Genomic DNA, 20,450 nt, shown 5'->3' with positions numbered 1-20,450 from the left:
CTCCCCCAGAGCCAGGCACTGGACGTATGGTAACCCTACCTTTAAAGTGCCTGCTCCCACAGCCTGGCCCTGCCTCGGCAGCTTGACTGCAGGGAGCAAGTGGCCTGCCAGCCCCAGGCTCGCCACATGGTGCTGTGTGCTCCCACCCCTGCCTGGTGTCCCCCCTAGCGCATAGTGCCTGGGGGCAACTGCTCCCTCCGCTACTCTACTGATGCAAACGGGTCCTTTGGAGAAAAGCTTATTGTGACTCTTCATCACCTTTTAGCTCCTCTCTGCAGCGCCATGGGGAGGGGGCAATGGGGATGTGTTGTCCTGAGCCACCTCCCCGGTGGAGGCACAGGTGGAAGTGATTTTTTTCCTCCCTACCCCACAACTTGGAACTGTCCTGGGTCTCACCTGAGCTGCCACAGGCACACGCTTTCCCACTAGCACTGGGGCAAGTGTGCAGAATGACTGTAATATCTGGGCAAACAGCTCCAAACATTCAATTTGACAGGCAAGTGCCACCACCCTTTCCCTGATCCCCTTTGCAGTGGAAAATCCCAGACATTCTCCCCCCCCCCCCAATTTCACTTGTGTTGACATACACCCCCAGACTTCTCTTGTGTACTCCTAAGAGTACACATACATAACACCGGACGGAGCACTTGCTGGGGAGGAGGGAGCATGATTGAGGTGCAACAGGGACTTGAGCCCACAGGTGAATGCCATATCCTCTAAGCTGTTCCAGAGCCCACCTCACTTCTGTACCTTCAGAGAGCCCCTTATCCTGCTTTCCTACTGCAGGAGCTGGGTCCATCCCTGGGGCAGATTGTGTTGGCTGTCCTGCTGCTCCCAGGCCAAGTAGAGAAGGGAGTACTTGAACCTATCATCCTGCACTTCTCAAGTTAATGCCCTATCCCCCTCCTACACTACGAACCCCTTGGCCCAAGATCAGAGCCTGCAGCCCAACCCCCTATCGCAGCCTGGTGAAAGTGAATGAGATTCAGGGAGGAAGAGGGATGGAGTGAGCAGGGTAAGGCCTTGAAGAAGGGATGGAGCAGGGCCAGGGCCCCGGAGAAGGATATGGTCAAGGGTATTTGGGTTTGAAGTAGTTCTTACCTTGCACTTAAATTGAAAAAAAAAAGTGATCTTGTGGTTAGAAGTGTTGGAGACCACTGCCCTAGCACATCACTCTGAAAATGTAAAGAACAGATTTTTTTCCCCTCACACTCATTCCAAATACTGACAGAAAAAAGCTATTTGAAATGGGCATTTTAACATGTTAGGACCAAAGTACTATTGTACTCATATAGTACCATATGAGTTTACAAAAAGTATTGAGCTATAATGCCATCTTTTCATATATCCATCTATATATATCTATAAAATTCTGGAAAGTAGGAAGGTAATCGCTTAGTTTTCTGTTATAAATAGTGATATTAGATATAGTGTAATTGAATAGTCTTGTAACTGCATGAGATCTTATCAATTACATAACTATTCAATAGTCCGCAGGATCGGGACCCAGCAGACAGTGTGCTCCCGGGTTCGCGCCCTCCCTGCCCTCTAGAAGCCACCTGCCGGTCTCAGTTGCTGCCTCTGTATCTGATAGAGGCAGAAAAGGGGCGGGGGAGTATGTGTAGCTGTTAAGATTAACCGATAAGCCAAGGCTTATTGGTTAATTGTGTAGTAGACTACATGTTGACATCCCTACTTATAAACTGGATTTCAATCTCCATCCGGTTTCACCAAAACAGTAGCAATCTGTCTGAAACTTATCAAGTGTGCTCTTCTGGCCAGGGAGAATTTTTAGGAAATGTACTTTTGAGACAAGGCATATAAGGTATAATAATTTGAAAAGTATTTCACTTTCGAGAGGTCTCTTAAACTTTTAGGCTGTTTTTTGGGGAACACTGGTGCAAGAACAGCTTGGGTTATAAATTCCAATTAAAGTTTATTTGTTGCCTTTAACAATACCGTAAAGTTGAGTAGTAAATTCAGTCCATTTTGGGAGAATTTTGAAAGGTTCATGAAGTCAGATATGCAGTGTCAGGATTGAGAATAAAGTAACTGAAATAAGAGCAATATTAATTTTCAAAATTATATTTTAAAATGTAATCCATTATTATAATCACATACTTAAAATTTGATTATACATAGCTGCTTTCTGTAAAGAAAATTCATAAACATCCCTGGTCAAATGGCAAGCATTTTAAACACTTTATTTTGTGGATTCTTTCATGAGATAATATTATTTCATATGAAAAAAAACACGTGGCCCATGGGCCGCATGTGGCCTGCAGCCTGTTTGTTTCTGTCCCATGGTACAGTTTGAGTTTAAGTGGGGCTCAACACACGGCCTGCAGGTGGGAGCCAAAACAAAAAAGTAGTCAATATAATGGTCTTCTATTGATATGCGTTTTAGTAGTTAAATTCCTGGACTGTCATTGCTCATTAAAAGTGTTGTCATACGCGTGGAAATCGGGTAAATATTGCATTTTATTAATATCAGCAGAACTGACTTAAATGGGGCCTGCGAGTTGTGTAGTCTTGCCTTAATCTTTGTATTCATGCCCGTCAGTGTGAAAGAAGCTATTTGCATATATATTTGCATGTATATGCAACCACACTTAAGTTGCAGCCCTTGTCATGTGCTCTGAGTATCATTGTGGCCCCCGAGGCTTCCAAAGTTGAGTACCCCTGGGCTAGGGATACCATGAAATCCATTAACTTAAAGTCACCATGCAAAAGCCATCTGTTTTGTCCATGTGAAAGTACTCTATACTATTTATCTGACTACTTTGCATAACCAGGAAGATTATTGTTTCAAATTAATGTTAAGCATCCTCCAACCAACAAAGGTGTTAATGCACTTTGATACAGAATGAATGAAAAAAAAAGTTGTGTGAGAGAAAGAGAAAGAAACAAATGAGCACAGTGTCTGATATTAAACAGATATGTAAAATAATAATCTAAAACTATCAAAGTGGGTACACAAAATTATTTCTGACTAATGCCAAGATATTTTTAAAGAAATTCAAGTCAGAATTATTGGACACACATGTCCAAGACATGTTACAAGATATATATTTTCCAGTACAGGGCATCCTCATATTGTGGAAGAGAAACTAATTCAGTATGGAATGATGGATTAAATCCTACCTCTATTAAAATCATTGATGTCATTGGGGCCAGGCTTTCACATCTAATATCCACCACTACAAGTTTAAACAATGTATGCATTAAAGCTGTTGCATCACAACTGTGAGAATTAAAGGAAGAAAACAAAATTTGATCTATTTATTTTTCTTTGGGTTTAATACAGTTTGTTATCTGTTGATTAAGCTCCTGACTCAACAAAGCTCTTAAACATGCACATAAGTGATTCAATTGATATCAGTGGCACTATTGATATGTTTGAAATTAAGTATGTGCTTAAATGCATAGGAGAATATCATGGAGGAATACTATCTGAGCACCCAAAATCCTTAACTCTGATCACTGATATTTCCTCTTTAATGGAGTCTCTTGGCCCCTGCAATCCAAAGAAGATCTTAATGTTTGTAAAGAGAATACAAAATAAAAAAGACTGCCCATTCAGCAGAAGGTATATTGTCTCTTCTGAACCCACCTAACTAATCTAGCTAAGACAAAATAAGGAATTCTTGCATCAAAGATATAATACATTCCCAGTTGCTCTCACATGAACATACATAATATTCCAGATGTTTAACTTACATGAGCAGGGCTCGACAAATAATGTAATCTACTCGCCCGTGGTGAGTAGATTACGACCCGGAAGAGCCAGCGCAGAGTGATCTACGCATGCGCAGAATGATCTGCGCATGCGTAGAATGGCATGAAACCATGCGGTTGGTGAGCAGGGCTCGCTGCCACTTGGCAAGCCCTGTACATGAGTATATCATAACAAATTCCAATAATTATGTAATCCACCATAGCATACAAAACTAACCAAAATGCACAGTCAAATAAGGACTACTCATCTAAAGAAACTACAATCCTCACTCCTGGCAGATTTAGGATGACACTTGTTTAATCCTGAGATACTATTTGGATAATAGTTTTGAGGTTGGGTTTATATCCTGAAGAACAGGGTGCATCTACGCTACACCCGGAGCTTAAATTTTGAACGCAATTTGAGCTTTGAAAATTATGTATCTTATTTTCAGTTAATTTTGAAATAGCTTATTTCAAAATTTGGCGCTGCCTACACAGTGCCAAATGTCAAAATAGAGCGCTATTCCGTAACATCCTTTACTCCTCCTGGAATGAGGTTTACAGGGACGTCAGAATAGCAATGCCATTATATTTCAAAATAATGGGCTTGCTCAAAAGACACGGAATAGCTATTTTGGGATACTTCTGGTATCCTGAAATAGGTCTGCAGTGTAGATGTACCCTTAGTGATGAACAAAGAGATATACATACACAAATATTCAGGTTAATGGGTGTTGGAATGACTTTCTTAAACAGCCTCAAATTGCTCTATGTATGGACTTTAAAGCCTTCTTAAAGACTTTAATTCATGATTTATCTTAGTTTTGATATTTACCAGTATCTTTATTGACAATAGGATGAAACTTGAAGATTTTTTGCATGCAGGGGGAAAGTTTGGTTTCTTCTCTCTCAGTTCAGGCTTAATTTAGCCAGTGTTCAGTGTCTATCCCCTAACAGGTAAGGAAAGATTCTAAGATAGATTACTATATCCTGATAACCTTTTGCCCACAAGCCAGAAAGATGTCGCAAACATCTTGTAGTGCTAACTTTCATTAAACATTTGGGTCTTCACCCCAGCTCCCTTCCCTCTTTTAAACATTTGGCCAACCAAATGTAATTATACCTAAATTTAAATATGGCCCATGTTTAGAGCTTCTTGAACTAAAAAGAATACATTCTAAAATGTATAAGCCAACCAACAAATTATTTTACTCCCTTGAGAGGTAAATAATATATCTATATATAACAAATTTAGGGGATTAGAAAATGATAAAAAGAGGTAACACAGACACTCAATGATCCTCCCCTCCTCTAGTGTTTTGATACATTCTTTTGCAACTACTTTCTTTTTTATTGGTAAGAATAAAGAAATGCAGCACAGAACTCGAATCCTGTGGGATATGGGGAGAAAATGCCATTAAGTTTAAGGCTGTCTATGACTATGTTAAAATAATTCTACCCTGGCCACTTATAGAACCTGTAGGGCCTTTTTATGCCTTTCCACTCCTTTCACTTTCTAAAAGAGGGAAGGGAGCTGGGGTGAAGACCTTACTCAGTGGCTACATCTAGACTGGCATGATTTTCCGCAAATGCTTTTAACGGAAAAGTTTTTCCATTAAAAGCGTTTGCGGAAAAGAGCGTCTAGATTGGCACGGACGCTTTTCTGCAAAAGCACTTTTGCGTAAAAGCGTCCGTGCCACTCTAAATGCGGTTTTGCGCAAGAAAGCCCCGATGGCCATTTTCGCCATCGGGGCTTTTTTGCGCAAGAAAGCCCCGATGGCCATTTTCGCCATCGGGGCTTTTTTGCGCAAGAAAGCCCCGATGGCCATTTTTGCCATTGGGGCTTTTTTGCGCAAAACAGTTTTTAGCTGTCTACACTGGCCCTCTTGCGCAAAAACATTTCCGGAAAAGGGCTTTTGCCTGAACGGGAATGTCAAAGCATTTGCACAAGAAGCACTGATTTCGGACAGTAGAACGTCAGTGCTTTTGCGCAAAATCAAGGGGCCCGTGTAGAAAGCTGGCAAGTTTTTGCACAAAAGCGGCCGCTTTTGCAGAAAAACTTGCCAGTCTAGATGCAGCCAGTAAGTATAAAAAGTCAGTTATCCAAAAGATGGCCATGTTTCTGATGTCATTTTATATACAAACAGCTTTCTGTCTATGGTTTAAACCCAGTTCCAAATAAAAATATTTCAAAGCCCCCAGGCCTATCATCATAGCTGATACAAAAGTTTTGATTGCCCATTTGATTTTAATATGTTAGTTTTTAATATTCACATCCAATAATGCTGGAAACACTAATTCAGTTTTTATTTTTTGTCAAGGCTTTGAGTCCTTTGTTAAATCTTTCACAGACTTATTATAAATCTTACTGTGGACTAATGATTCAGGGATATTTTTTAGCTCTCTGGTGTAACCATTAGGAACACCATTACATACACACTTTTGGTGTGTCCTACCATCTGGGAATTGTTAATCTAGTTCTTCTCTTAATGAATATATTTTTTTATGATCTGGAGAAGAAAGCAGACAATGAATTAGTAAGGTTTGCTATTAGGAGCTGGTGAATCAGTTTCAGAGGATATGTATAGCAGTTCTGTAATCAGCTTGCAGTTGGAGGTGAATTCCAATGCTTGAAATCTCCATGTAGTGCTTTATATGAAAACCTAGTTACTTGCACAGACATGGTGAAGGAGCTGTAAATTTCACCCTACTTGTGTTATTTGGGTAATCTTTCCCTAACTGATCAATTAGTAGCTGTTATTTGAGATAGGATACTCTATTTCATAATTCAGTATTCTGAACTGCTTTGACAAGTCTTACTTCTCTTTTTAATTCTAGATTTATAGTTATTTAACTCAGAGCCTTCATACTTTTGTAAATAAAATTTTTCTAAATGTTGCCACTAAAGATGGATCCATAAACATTTGCAAGACACATGGAAGATAATATCAGTTTGGATATTTTCTTTTCATAACATTACGCAGTATAGTTCTTAACACCAGCATGTAAGGCATTAGGTGACCACTCAAATACTATTTTTAGAAAGTGTAGACATACTAGAGGAGTTGAAAAAAAAACAAGTTACTATTTTTTTAATATATGACACAAATAATCACACAGGAAAATCATGCAGTACTTAGTTTTCTCATTAAGATACAGCTCCCATGAACATTACCATTTAACAGGACAAGGCTATTTTTGCATTAGAAGTATTGCCTGAGTAAGGACTGCAGCATTTGTCCCACAATGATTAAGTATATGAAAAAGGAACAAGACAGGTCAGAGGTAGTGTTAATTGACAGGGTCTAATCCTATTTCCACTGAAATCAATGAGAGTTCTGTTACTGATTTAAGTGAGAGTAGGATCAGATCCTTTCTAAAGAGCCATAACTATAGTAAAGTTAGTGGTTGACTGTGTGATAATTGAGTTGTAATCGTGTCTTCTATCCTCCTCTACACGCAGTATGATCACTGTTTAATCCTATATTTCATGTTCTTTTCTATATGAAATAGCAAATTAAAAATTCATCAATATTTTGCTTGACTATATCAGAGCGAGTTCAAAGAGAAAATCTTGTTGAATACCTCTCAACGCTCCTCTCCTCAAAAACACAGAATATCCCCAAAATATGTGGGTTTGTTGGTTCTTGGGTTTGTTGGTTTTGTTTTGTTGTTTTGGTTGATGTCAGTTCTTTAAGAACAGGCAATCTTTTGTTGGGGCATATAAACATGCATATTTTGAGACTGCAGCATATAATTATAATTCCTCAGCTTTGAATTTTAAATATAGAAACGAATGAGAAGATTCACCCAGCATTGCTTGGGTCCTTAACTCAATTTTTGTTTTGGAAAAATAAAATGAAAATGTACATGCTTCACTTGAATCATTGATATAGGGTGGGGCAGTGGATGAGGATTTTAGTATGTAGGCTGCCCCAGGGAGAGAGGACCACCCAAGCCCTCTCTCACAGCAACAGCTTGGGACCAGTGTTCCTTCTAAGCTGCAAAGCAGCACAGCTTCACAGGTAATTAATCAGCACCCTCCTCCCCCCAGTCAGAGAGGCTCAGGGCTCTGTGCATGGAGCTGATTGACTGCGTGGGGCTGATGAATCACCTGGGAAGCTGTGGGGCAGGGCAGATTAGAGGGAACACTGCTTGGGGCCAGGTGAGAAGTGAGCACAGCCAGGGCAGGGGTGCACATCCCCCAGTGGGGGCGAGTCCAGGTTCATCTGCCCCCTGTGCTTCCCAGTCCAGAGTGAGGAATGCAATAACCTTTGCACTTTCCCACTGCTCTCTGATGAAGGGGAATAACCAACAATGTTCTCATAGGAATTGGGGTAAGGGAGCTTAAGCCTCTCGCCCAACCCTGCTTAACTCTATATGGGACATATCCAGGTTTGTCTGCCTCATGCACTACCCAGTCAGATTGAACAAAGAGATACACATACACAAAGATTCAGGTTAATGGGTGTTGGAATGACTTTCTTAGCCTCAAACTGCTCTATGTATGGATTTTAAAGCCTTCTTAGAGTTTCATTCATGATTTATCTTAGTTTTGATATTTACCAGTACCCTCTGCCAATACACACCGATGTGTGGAGATTTCCCCTCAGCTGTGAGGCTCTTACACGGCTTAGTGATTTCACCCCTCCCTCTGCATCCACTTCACCTGAAGCATGGGGATTCCCTTCACACACCCACACCTCCTCATGGAGCCTGCGGATTCCCCACCCTCCCTTGTGCTGCTTCACTAGGAGCCTAAAAATTCCCTCCCCATGCTCTCACAGCTCCTCATGGGGCCTATAGATGCCCTCCTTCCCCTTCCCCACAAGATGGTTTCTCTCACCAGCCATTCTTCTTTCAAGCCATGGCTCACTTTTCCTTAGGCAAGGCCTTCCACACAAGTACAAGGTGCTGGCTTCCCTTAGGTGAAAGCTCTTTGTCTAAGCATGTTTCTCACCAATATTCAGTTTTCAGCTACTTAAACCCCTGTTAGTTGAAGGGCCCATCTTTCTTAACTTGAAAGCAAGTGCTCTGGATATTTGTGTCTGTCTAACAATGGATAACAAAATAGCTTTCTGTCTCTGCTTATCTCTCAGAATTCAGTGACCTTGAATCAAGAGTCAGGATGACCACATGCCATTCTTCTCTTTCTGTGGTTTTCCAGTTCCCTTGCTAATGTGAATATACATGTGTCTTCCATTGTTCTTTGATCATATCTTGCTTAATTTTATTGGAGACATGTAGGGCATGTCAATGCAGCAGGGCAAAATTCGAATTAAGATATACAACTTCAGCTACATCAATTGCGTAGGTGAAGTCGAACTAGCTTAATTCGGCTATTGGCGCTGACTACACAGAAGGAAGTCAAAGGAAGAACACTCTTCCTTCCACTTCCCTTACTCCTCATGAAATGAGGGTTACAGGAGTCGGAGTAAGAAGTCCTCCAACTTGACATTATTTTGAAATAATGGTTTGCTGTGTAGACGCACTCTTTGTTATTTTGAAATAACATCAGTTATTCCAAAACAACACTGTTGTGTAGATGTATGTGTAGATATACCTATAGATACATGTTACCTTACTTCCTATCTTGGAAAGAACTGTTTTTCCCTTTGGCCACAGACGGTAAAGAATAATATTAATGAATATTAATAATTTTATGTAGTGAGAATACATAAAATTCATAGTGATACTAATCACTAGTATGTCACAAGCTTTCATAAAACATCTCATTAGAAATACTTTCATAATATAATATTGTATACAATCAGTTGGTTCAATTGCCTATTACTTGAGTTCAGAACCCTTGTCTTTTCAGCCCTGATAAAGTTCTCCTTCCTGCCTGGAAGGGGAGGGGAGGGAAGAGGTTAAATGCTGTCTCCTCCCCTCCCCTGCCTGTTACATCAAACCTGTTTACTAACTCCCCCAGACATGCCTGGAATAAACTCTACTTCTGGGTGAATTCTGCATCAAAAAATCCAAAATTCTTCACCAACCTCCCCTCCAAAATTCTGCATATTTTATTTGTCAAAATAATGCAATATAATCATACCAGTTTCACTTATTTTGGTAATTTACTAAAAACTACCATACAGAAAATAATAACAATAACTGTTCAACATTTTCTAAACACATGAAAGTTAAATTCCAAATACTTGGTAATAAAGACCCTGCATTACAGTTATAATCCTAGATTTTCATTTAAAGTATATTACTTTTATTTTAGTCTTTGGCACTCTGTGGCTTTAAATTGCTCAGACTTTCACACAAGAAAGTCATGTAATTTTTCTAATAATTTTCCGCAGTTTTTAAAATAGATAATTAAAATAGATCCTTGGTTGTAATCTAACCTCATTGTGACTTTCTGCACAGGAAAAAAAGAGCCAGAAAGTAGACAGACCAGGATGGGGAGCCTAAGGTCCAGGGATGGATGCAGCCCCAATCTTCCCTAGATCCAGCCCTCAAAGCTCGGGGCTCCCCCACCAGCACTGGGGAGCCCACGCTGGAGCTCCAGCCTCCCTGCCAACCCCCACGAGATTGGATCACACAAAATCTACTAGCCTGGCCCCCCCTAGGCTCTGGTATGTGAGGGGAATGTGGGGAATGTCTTTCTCTTTCTCAGTGAGAGGCCACATCAGTGAGGGTTTGTTTCCATTTTTTTTAATTAATTATTTTTATTTGCTACTCACTTGTGTGCAGCTCAAAACTGAATTTTAGTCTGGCGCCCTGAGATAGCCCTTCTTAGCTGAGCATTCAGTTACTGTCATTTAGAATAAGGCTCTGGCAAGGTAAAGGAGCCTTAATTGACTGAGAATGGGAACAATTAACAAATATTAGCTGCCTGCCTTTTTCTTTGTCACATTTCTGCTATGCCTCAAGGTCAGAACCTACTTCACACAGCCCAAGGGTTCCAAGCCCAGGATGGAGCAACACAGGGGGCCAGGACAGGGTGAGTCTCTCTCACATATTCATATGCAGCTAGTACACTGTCCCACCCTCTTAACACCTCTCTATGAACCCACATACCAGCCCTCTCCTCCCTACTACCATGATCTACACTGCTGCTGATTGCTCCCAGCAGATGTGCCCAGGCTACTGCAGAAGGGATGTGTGTTCTCCACAGATTTCTTTGCTTCCATATTTTTCTGTGGAGGAGCCAAGAAATCTGCAGAAGATATGAATTCTGTGCCCTGCTCAGGATACAGGATTCCCCACAAATGAAATACACTTTAGTTATAATTCAACATATATGTATAACTCTTATAACTCTTAACTCTTAATGTATATCATACAACAATATTAATGATCAGGCAAGTTTTTAGTCACCTAATGACATAATACACAATACCTTTTTAGATACAGATAATAACTATAGTGAGTTGCAGTACACTGAAACTCATTACCTGACACCAGAGAGTCCCAGTATGTGCACAGATAGGGATATAAAATGATTATGGTTGAATTGCCAGAGTTTCTATGTGTTGTGCGGCGGAGGTAGGGGCCACCCACGCGCCCTGAGCTCAGGGCCGTCACCGCGCATGTGCCACGCGCCAGGGGCAGGGGCTGCCCACATGCCCTGGGCTGGCATCACGCATGTGCCGCATGCCCGGGGCAGAGGCCACCCATGCGCCGTGCACCCGGGCCTGGCGCCAAGCACCTGGGGCTGGTGCCACGCATGTGCCGCACGCTGGGGGCGGGGCCAGCCCAGATGTTTCGGCGGGCGCACATAAATGCCCCAGCGGGCGCTATGGTGCCCACTGGCACCGTGTTGGGGACCACTGGTTTAGGGTGTCTTTCAGACTCCTTTGATGTTTACATGAGCTATGGCTGCAAAATAATAACACTTTACCTACGAACTTCCTTCCTGTTCCAATCTTAACTTAAAGAACCTAAAAAGTAGGTAGATATAAGTCTTTATTTTTTATACAAATTTTGAATTCTTTGATCTATTTACCAGTGATTTTTCTTTTTATTTGTTTTGAGGGAGATTGAAAGAAATCATCAAAAAAATTAATATCATTATAATTTATTTTAGAATTATTGGATTAAATATGGACACCCTTGCTCAGTAAAACTCATAGGCTACGTCTTCACTGCAAGTTCTTCCAGCAGAAAATATGCTAATGAGGAACTCATTAGTATAAGTCGTGATCTCATTAGCATCTTTTCTGCTGTTTCTTTTTATGCAAGCATTTTTTGTGCAAAAAGCAGCAGTGTTGACTTTTTTTTTGCGCAAAATCCCTGTTTTGCGCAAGATCCTTATGCTTCTCTGTGACAGGCATAAGGGTCTTACGCAAAACCCCTGTTTTGCGCAACCCCCCCATCCACGCTGCTTCTTTTTGTGCAAAAACCCCTTGCGCAAAAAGAAATGGCAGAAAATATGCTAATGAGATTGTGACTTATGCTAATGAGTCCCTCATTAGCATATTTTCTGCCAGAAAAACTCGCAGTGAAGACATAGCCATAGAGAAGTCAATAGAATAGAAAGAATTGCATTAGGGAGACTGTAGATTTGGTCCATTGTAATTAAAAATTCTAATTAAATTTTAGGCAATATGTGTTAAAATGTTAATGGTTATCATAAACTCTGTGTAAATATGCAGACGTTATAACTCTTAAGAACTTTGTATTCAGAGATCATAGCTAATATTAACTCATTTGATGTGTTGACAGAGTTTATAATGGTTATAAACAGGCTATTTCTAGGTTCACATCCATTATAAATGTTGCCCAGAAGCCAATGGAGATTATTATAGTTATAAACAGACTATTTCAATGCTCCTGGTTATTATAAACGAACTGGAGAAGCCAACCAGGTTTATAACGGTCATGAACTGACTATTTAAAGGCCCATTTACAAACTCCACTAGGAAAACAACAGGGTTTATAAAAGTTACAAAATGACACTCTTTCAGAAATTAGAACTCTAATTCCTAATATTATTTATTAACAAAAATATCTACTATTACAAAAATCAGCCAAATAGACCAAATATCTCCTGGTTTCAGCCCATTTATTTTAAAATGCGGAGTTATACCAAAAATAAATTTGGTTCATTATGTTTACATCTGATAAGTAGTTTGTCCTGATTTCATCATCATATGGCATTTTTTGTATAGAAATGTGAATATTTATGAAAATTATTGTTAATTATTTTTTGCAAATCTAGGTGGCTATATAAGTCTCAAAACATTTGTGTGGAATATTTGGAATGATGAGTTTTACATAAGAATGGTCATGCTGGCTCAGATCCAAGGTCCATCTAGTCCAGGATCCTGTCTTCTGACAGTGGTCAATGCCAGAGATGGAAATTTTGATTATAGGAAGGAAATGTAGAGAAAAAGTTTAATCAGTGTCAAGAACTCCCATCTGGTCACAGATGTAGACTGTGATGTTCCATATGATCTGTGAGCCAAAAATGGCCTTATTCTTCTTTTAATACCAGGACGCTCATGCAACATGAACACACTGCATGTAGTTCATTTCTGCAGTAAGACATCTCCTATGTTTAGATCAGATGCAAACAGCACAGTCATACCACCTCCTTGATAACTCCCTTTCAGTCCATCTTCCACCAATAGGGGGACGTCTACACACAGGTGCAAGGATTATGGAGAATAAATAGGAAGAACTGGATGTCTTAAAACCTAGCTAAATGATAACTTAATTGTATCACCTAGACTTGGTAGGATGAATCTTAACAGCTGCAATAGTGCTACAGAGGGGTAAAGGTTGTTCAGGAAGGTGAGGCAGGAAAAAAGGGAGGAGGTACTGCACTGAACATTAAGAATGTATATGTTTTGTCAAGGTCCAGAAGGAGGTCAGAGGCAGACCAGCTGAAAGTCTCTGGGTCAAGATAAATGGGGGGAAAATAGGAGTGACATTACTATGGGGGAAAGGCCAGTTCTGGCTTACAGACAACCCCCTAACCTGAAACAAATTATTTCTAGTAACCATGCAACACAGCTATATCATAAGCATCCAGGAACTCACCCCTGCAATCAGCCTCGGTGCCAACTCTGCCCACATATCTACACAAGCGTTTTCATCACTGGACCCAACCATATCAGCCACCAAATCAGAGCCATCAAATGCCAGCAGTGCCCCACTGCAATGTATATCGGCCAAACTGGACAGTCTCTATAGCAGTGGTCTCCAACCTTTTTATACCCAAGATCGCTTTTCAAATGACTGAACAAGCCAAGATCTACCGCCCCGCCCCTTCCTCGAAGCCCCACCCCTTCCTCCCTATTCTCCTCCTCTACGTCACTTGCTACCCCCAACCCTTATACTGCTGCTATTTTTCCCCAATTCTTCTGCAGGAAGAGGTTTTTCCAACATTTGGCCTGTCTAGACTGGACCAAATGTCAGAAAACCCCTTCTTTTGGAAGCCCCCTTATTCCTCGTGGAAAGAGGAATATAGGGGTGACTGAAGGAGCACATTGGATCTTCCACTAAAAAAAGCGGAAGAACAAACACATCCCTGGATGCAGAAGAGTTTTTCTGGGATATCTCCGGAATCCTGAAACACTCCTGGGCTACGTCTACACTGGCCCCTATTCCGTAATAGGGATGCAAATGTAGCACTTGGGAATAGGCAAATCCGCAGGGGATTTAAATATCCCCCACGGCATTTGCATTTTCATGGTTGCCGCTTTTTTCCGGCTTGTAGATAAGCCGGAGAAAAGCGCCAGTCTGGACGCGATCCTCCGGAAAATAAGCTCTTTTCCGGAGGATCTCTTATTCCTACTTTCAGGCTTCATTTTTAAATAAAATACTATGCCAAACACAAAAAGTTTCTGCATTGTCTTTATTTATGAGAAGAGCAGGGAACCTGTTTTGAGTCAAGGGTCACTGACCCACAGAAAAGTTAGTTGGGGCCACACAAGTGAGATGCAAAATAAAAACTCCTCCAAAACCCCCACAAGCCTCACTAATGTGACCCCAACTGTGCTTGTGGGAGCAGGGGACATGGTATTGGGGAAGGTTGCCAGGGGGTACTGGGACACGGTGCTGGGTAGGGTTCCAATAGGTACTCGGGCAGGGGACAGGGGGCTTGTAGGTGCTGGGGCAGGAGCCTGGGTGCCAGGGCAGGGTTCCAATGGGTGCTGGGGCAGGGTGCCAATGCGTGCTGGGGCAAGGGACAGAGGGCCAGTGGGTTCCAGGGCAAGGGCCTGGGGCAGAGGACAGGGTGTTAGTGGAGGCAAGGGACAGGGTGCTGGGGTGGGGACAGGGTGCCAATGGGGGCATGGGCCAGGATGCCAGTGGGAGCAGAGTGCCAGTGGGAACAGGGGGCAGGGTGGTTGGTTGGGCCCCGAATGCCACGCGATCGACGGGTTGGTGACCACGGCTCTATAGGAAACAATTAATGGACACAAATCAAATATCTGAAAAGGCAACACTCAAAAACCTGTTGGAGAACACTTTAATCTTCCGGGACACTCATTAATGGATCTCCAAGTCGCTGTTTTGTTTCAGACCAGTTCCACAAGCCAAATACACAGAGAAGGACTGGAGCTTAACTTCATTCACAAGATTAATTCTTATGCCTATGGTTTGAAACCATAATTCTTATGTCTATGGATATTGGATGGCTTGCACATTATCAACCAACCAAACAATGAAGGTGCTAATGGTTCTTGATGTCTGTTTAGAGTCTGGTGTTGGTCATCTTCCTTTCCAAGTGCTAACTCATGGCTCTTATCAGCCTCTTGCAACTATTTAGTCTTTAAGATGCTACCAGACTGTTTGTTGTTTTTTAAGTTTTTTCTGTTACAGACTCATTCAGCTATCCCTCTGAAGCTTATCTACTCTGTCTTTTTTTCTTTCTCCCCTTCAATTTGTTTTCCTTCTTCCCACTCCCCCCCCCCTCCTTCCCTTATTTATTTTGGATCTGGACTTCCAACACTCCAGTCATCGGAAGAAGTAGGTTGTGCCCATGAAAGCTCATGATATCATCTACATATTTTGTTAGTCTTTAAAGTGCACTTTGATAGTAGCCTTCAACTTCCTGAAGGAAGGTTCCAAAGAGGATGGAGAGAGGCTGTTCTCAGTAGTGACAGATGGCAGAACAAGGAGCAATGGTCTCAAGTTGTAGTGGGAGAGGTCCAGGTTGGATATTAGGAAAAACTATTTCACTAGGAGGGTGGTAAAGCACTGGAATGGGTTACCTAGGGAAGTAGTGGAGTCTCCATCCCTAGAGGTGTTTAAGTCTCGGCTTGACAAAGCCCTGGCCGGGTTGATTTAGTTGGAATTGGTCCTGCCTAGAGCAGGGGGCTGGACTTCGGCTACCCCTCTGAAAATTACTGTAGGAGTGTACTAAATCATGAAGAGGGGGTGGATGAGGCATTTCTGGAACAAACAACAGAAATATCCAAAACACAAGACCTGGTAGTAAGACTCCTGTTGGAAAAGCAATATAGCTAAACCCAAAATTTATATTATTGGAATGTACTGGGGACAATTTTTCATTTCAGAAGATGAAGGAAGTAACCAGAAAGCAGCCATTTTAGATTTGATTATGAATAACAGGGAGGAATTGGTTGTGAATCTGAAGGTAAAAGGCAATGTAGGTGAAAATGACAGTGAAATGACAGATTTCATGATTCTAATGAAATGAAGGAATGAGAGGAACAGAATGACAATAGATGCTAAAAAATAGAAAAACTCGGAGAACTGGTAGGTAATTTCCCATAGGAAGAAAACCTAAGGGAAAAGGAGTTCAGGAGAGTTTCCAGTTTCTTAAGAAGACAGCATTCAAGGCATAACAGCAAGCTATTCCAATGCAAAGGAAAGATAGGAAGAATAGCAAGAGACTAATATGGCTGTATCAGATGTTTTTTAATTACCTGAAAATCAAAAAGAAATCACACAAAATATGGACAAATTGCTAAAGATGACTACAAGAGAATAACAGAAGCATGTAAGGAAAAAAATCAGAAAATCTAAGGCACAAAATGACATCAAGCAAGAGACATAAAAGGGCAATAAATGAGGTTCTATAAGTACACTAGAAGCAAGAGAAAGACAAAGGAAAGTGATGTTTTACTACTTAGCAGAGAAAAGAGTGCTAATTATGGACATCGTGAAAGCTGAGACGTTATGGGCAGAGGAAGTTTGCACCTCAGACCATGCTGGGCATATTCAAATAGGGTTGCCAGATGGTTGAACCAAATATACCGAGCCTCCCCCCACCAAAAAAAAAAAAAAAACCCACTCGGGAAAAAATTCTGTTGAGGAAAAAAAGGCGGCGGGGGGGGACGACCAAAGTTGTTGAGGAAAAAAAAAAGACTCCAAGACTTATTAGGCCAAAAAAAAAAAAAAAAAAAAAAAGTAAATAATAAAACAGCATGGCCCTTTTCAGATTGAGTGAAGAGTTAGAATAGGGATAGGAACAGGGGAGTGGTTGAGCAATAAGACCCAGGGAAGGCATTGCTTCCCCTTGGTCTTTAGGCTATTTGCCGAGGCCATTTTGTGTTCTTGTTCAAGCCAGAACTTAGCTTCCCTGTGGAACTAGGTAAGCATGGGGTACTGGCCACTAGGCTAAACTGCCTTGAATAAACACAAGGGCTGTGTCTACACTGGCATGAATTTCCGGAAATACTTAAAACGGAATACTATTCCGTTTTCAGTTTTTCCAGAAAAGGAGAGTCTACATTGACAGGCTGCTTTTCCGGAAAAGCCCTTTTCCCGGAAAAGCGTCTGTGGCCAATGTAGACGCGCTTTTCCGGAAAAGAGCCCCGATCGCCATTTTTGCGATCAGGGCTTTTTTCCGGAAAAGACTACTGGGCTGTCTACACTGGCCCTTTTCCGGAACAGTGTTCCGGAATAAGGACTTATGCCCGAGCGGGAGCAGAATAGTTTTTCCGGAATAGCGGCTGATTTTGTACAGTAGAGCATCGTTGCTTTTCCGGAAATTCAAGGGCCAGTGTATACAGCTCGCAGCTTATTCCGGAAAAGTGGCTGATTTTCCGGAATAAGTGGCCCAGTGTAGACACAGCCAAGGGCTGCTGTTTTCACTCTGGCTTCTAGGCCACTAGCCCCTAGACCCAACAGCCATTGTTTTCACTCAAACCTCTTGACCTCAGTGTGGTGAGACAGTCAGACAGACAGTGACTGTGATGTCTACACCTACTATTCACCCTGGAGGGGATGGGTTATGCATAAACTGCCATGACCTGGGAGGTGCCAATTGCACCAAAATAGTTCCTGCTAGGTTTGAGTGATACATGCAAAGTCAGGGGCCTTGCCCTGAATTAAATCATGAAAGGAGAGAAACATTATTGACCATCCACTAATCAAAACAAACCGAAGACTAGATAGATTCCTTGTTGGCAGACATCCCTTTTTTCCCCCAGAGTTAGCTACGGGCAAAACCTATGGGACTGAATTTAAATATTTTGTTCCTCTTACTTTCTTTTCTTCATGCCTTTTCTCTCTCTGCCTACTGCTACAGGAATAGAGGAATGAGTCAGCATACAGTAACTACCTTGGCAGTGGGTCAGAAGCTATTACAGCTAGCTAGGGTCTGCCATACCCACCTCCTAGAACTACCCTGAACCTTCATATTCTGTTCTTGCTCCTTTTACCATCTGCCAATCCAGCATCCATGTTATTCTATGTCCATCCTGCCCTCATGTAGTCAAGCATTACCTCATGGATTTTCTTCCCCACCTGTAAGAGGTTGCTTCCACCAGTTACATGCTCCCCCCACACCAAAGCACTTCCTGGTGCAGCAACTCCATCACATTTTTAATCCTCTTTCTACCACTCTCGAGGGTGTTACTGCCCCCTACTTACCAGATACATACATTCGCACTTGCACAGAGAATCCTTTCTCCCCAACTGAGCACTCATTGTAGAAATACAGAATTTATCTCCTGGTAACTGTTTGCTTGGTAGGAGAATGATAGGAAAAAGCAGTATAGGGTACAGGAGAAAAGGGATGTCATCAAAGTATCTCCAATTTTTATGCATGCATTACTTAGTTCCAATAATCACCAGTAGCAGCATCCAAGTCTAATAACTTGCAGATCAGCCCTTCCCCAGAGAGAAGGTATCCATCCCTTTTGCTTTTACATTGAGATTCTCCCTCTTCCTCGTCCCAGTCCCTGGGAGAACAGACTCCTCCCTTCAGTGCTCACATTCAGACCTTTCTTGCTGCTTTTACAATCAGACAACCCAGCTCCTCCCTAGAACATTTTAGGATTATTAATTACACTCAAACAATCCAGCACAGAAATTTGTAAAAAAGCCAGGTCTACTCACCATGAAGTGATGTGACTTGCCTCAGTGTGAGTGAGTCTTGGTGCAAAGTCCTTTCTGTCCTGTGCCTCTTTGTCTTAGTGCAGGCTGCTGCTTTCCTGCTTGCTCTTTACGAAGTAGTAAGAAGGCTAATTTTAGGGTGCTTCATCATCCTGCCATGGAAAGATATGGTGTCACGTCAGAATCATCAGCATATGGCACTACTTGGAGCGGCTATTTTATAAGTTAAGATCTGTGGTCTCATATTGGTCTCTGTAGTTCAGATATGACTGTCACTGATATAATATTTTTAGAGTAAAGTACCTAAAGCATTAAAGATCAGTATATTATCCTTAAAACAGCAATCAAGGGAACATTTTTATTATACTGGGATTGTTGTCCTATTATCCAATGCTTAAGACACTCTGAATAAAAAGATTTGGGTCAAAACCTGTTGTATGGAAATTTTCTGATGTTTTTCTAGTGCTTAGCCTATTGTTCCATTAACATAACTGAAACATTCATACAAGAATATATATATTAGGGTTGACCCAAAACTAAATTTTTAAAATTTTCAGTTTCAATTTTTGTTTCAACTGCAAAAGTTATTTTCAATAAAAAATCAAAATATTAAAAAAATGTCAAAATAGAATATTTGCCCTTTTTTGATGTTTTTAATATGAACAACTCTATGAAACTGACACAAAATTGTGAAACATTCTGATGTAGCCGAATCTTCATTTTTCACTGAAAAATGGTTCATCAAAAACATTTCCACTCAGTTGTATTTTCTTGCCACTGTTTCTCCAGAACATTTTTCTTTTGCATGAACTTAAATAAATAGACATAAGCCTCCAGATGCAACTATTGGTTTATTAAAAAATAGCCTAAAATTCAGTTAAACAGCATATATTTTTTATGAGGGACAACTCATACACAAGACAAAAAAATTATATAAGATTTTCATTGCAATTTCCACCAGATTGCTCCTATGGGAAGAAGGTGGATTTGCTCTCTTTGGGTACATGCACACTACAGGGTTTTTTTTTTTTTTTTTAAATGGCAATTTTTTTGAAAAAATTTCACCTATGTCCACACTGCAATCATGTTTTGTCGAAAGAAAATCGAAAGAAAGCAGGGGTTTTTCCAACATTGGTAAAATTCAGTTTATGAGGAATAATGCCTTTTCTAAAAGAGCTCTTTCGGAAAAAGGCATATGTGGATGCAGAAGAGGCAGTTCTTTCGAAAAAAGAGGCCTCCAGGAAAAAGTGCAGGTGCCCTGGTGAACACTCCGTCCACACTAATCACAGCTCTATAGTTCCTATCTCCAGCCAGGCACCCAGCTGCAGGCACCCTGGACAAGCCTTGTGGCAGGCTCCCCTGCCTCACCAAGAACCAGAAATGACACAGCCACAAGCCCCCCAATCCTCCCCCGGCCCTTCCAGGGAGCCGCCCCAGATGTCCCAGGATCCACCCAGGGGCAC

The 20,450-nt window shown here is 41.4% G+C and overlaps 1 protein-coding gene across 3 annotated transcripts in view; it reads right to left on the bottom strand.

Moving 5' to 3' along the window:
* Positions 1-19,114, bottom strand: part of MYPN (myopalladin) — a 163,563-nt gene extending 144,449 nt beyond the window's left edge. Inside the window, exon 1 of one of the 3 annotated variants that reach the window (XM_075934920.1) lies at positions 18,991-19,114. The gene's annotated coding sequence lies outside the window, so the exon portion shown is untranslated. The remainder of the gene's footprint in view (positions 1-18,990) is intronic. The other 2 variants (XM_014574681.3, XM_006125268.4) reach the window with 2 other exon arrangements.
* Between the last annotated feature and the right edge of the window lie 1,336 nt (positions 19,115-20,450).

The sequence above is a fragment of the Pelodiscus sinensis genome, chromosome 8 (assembly GCF_049634645.1).
Source record: "Pelodiscus sinensis isolate JC-2024 chromosome 8, ASM4963464v1, whole genome shotgun sequence".
Lineage (NCBI taxonomy): Eukaryota > Metazoa > Chordata > Testudines > Trionychidae > Pelodiscus > Pelodiscus sinensis.
Note: the sequence above shows the minus strand (reverse complement) of the source record. Positions and strands in the feature narration are given on the sequence as shown.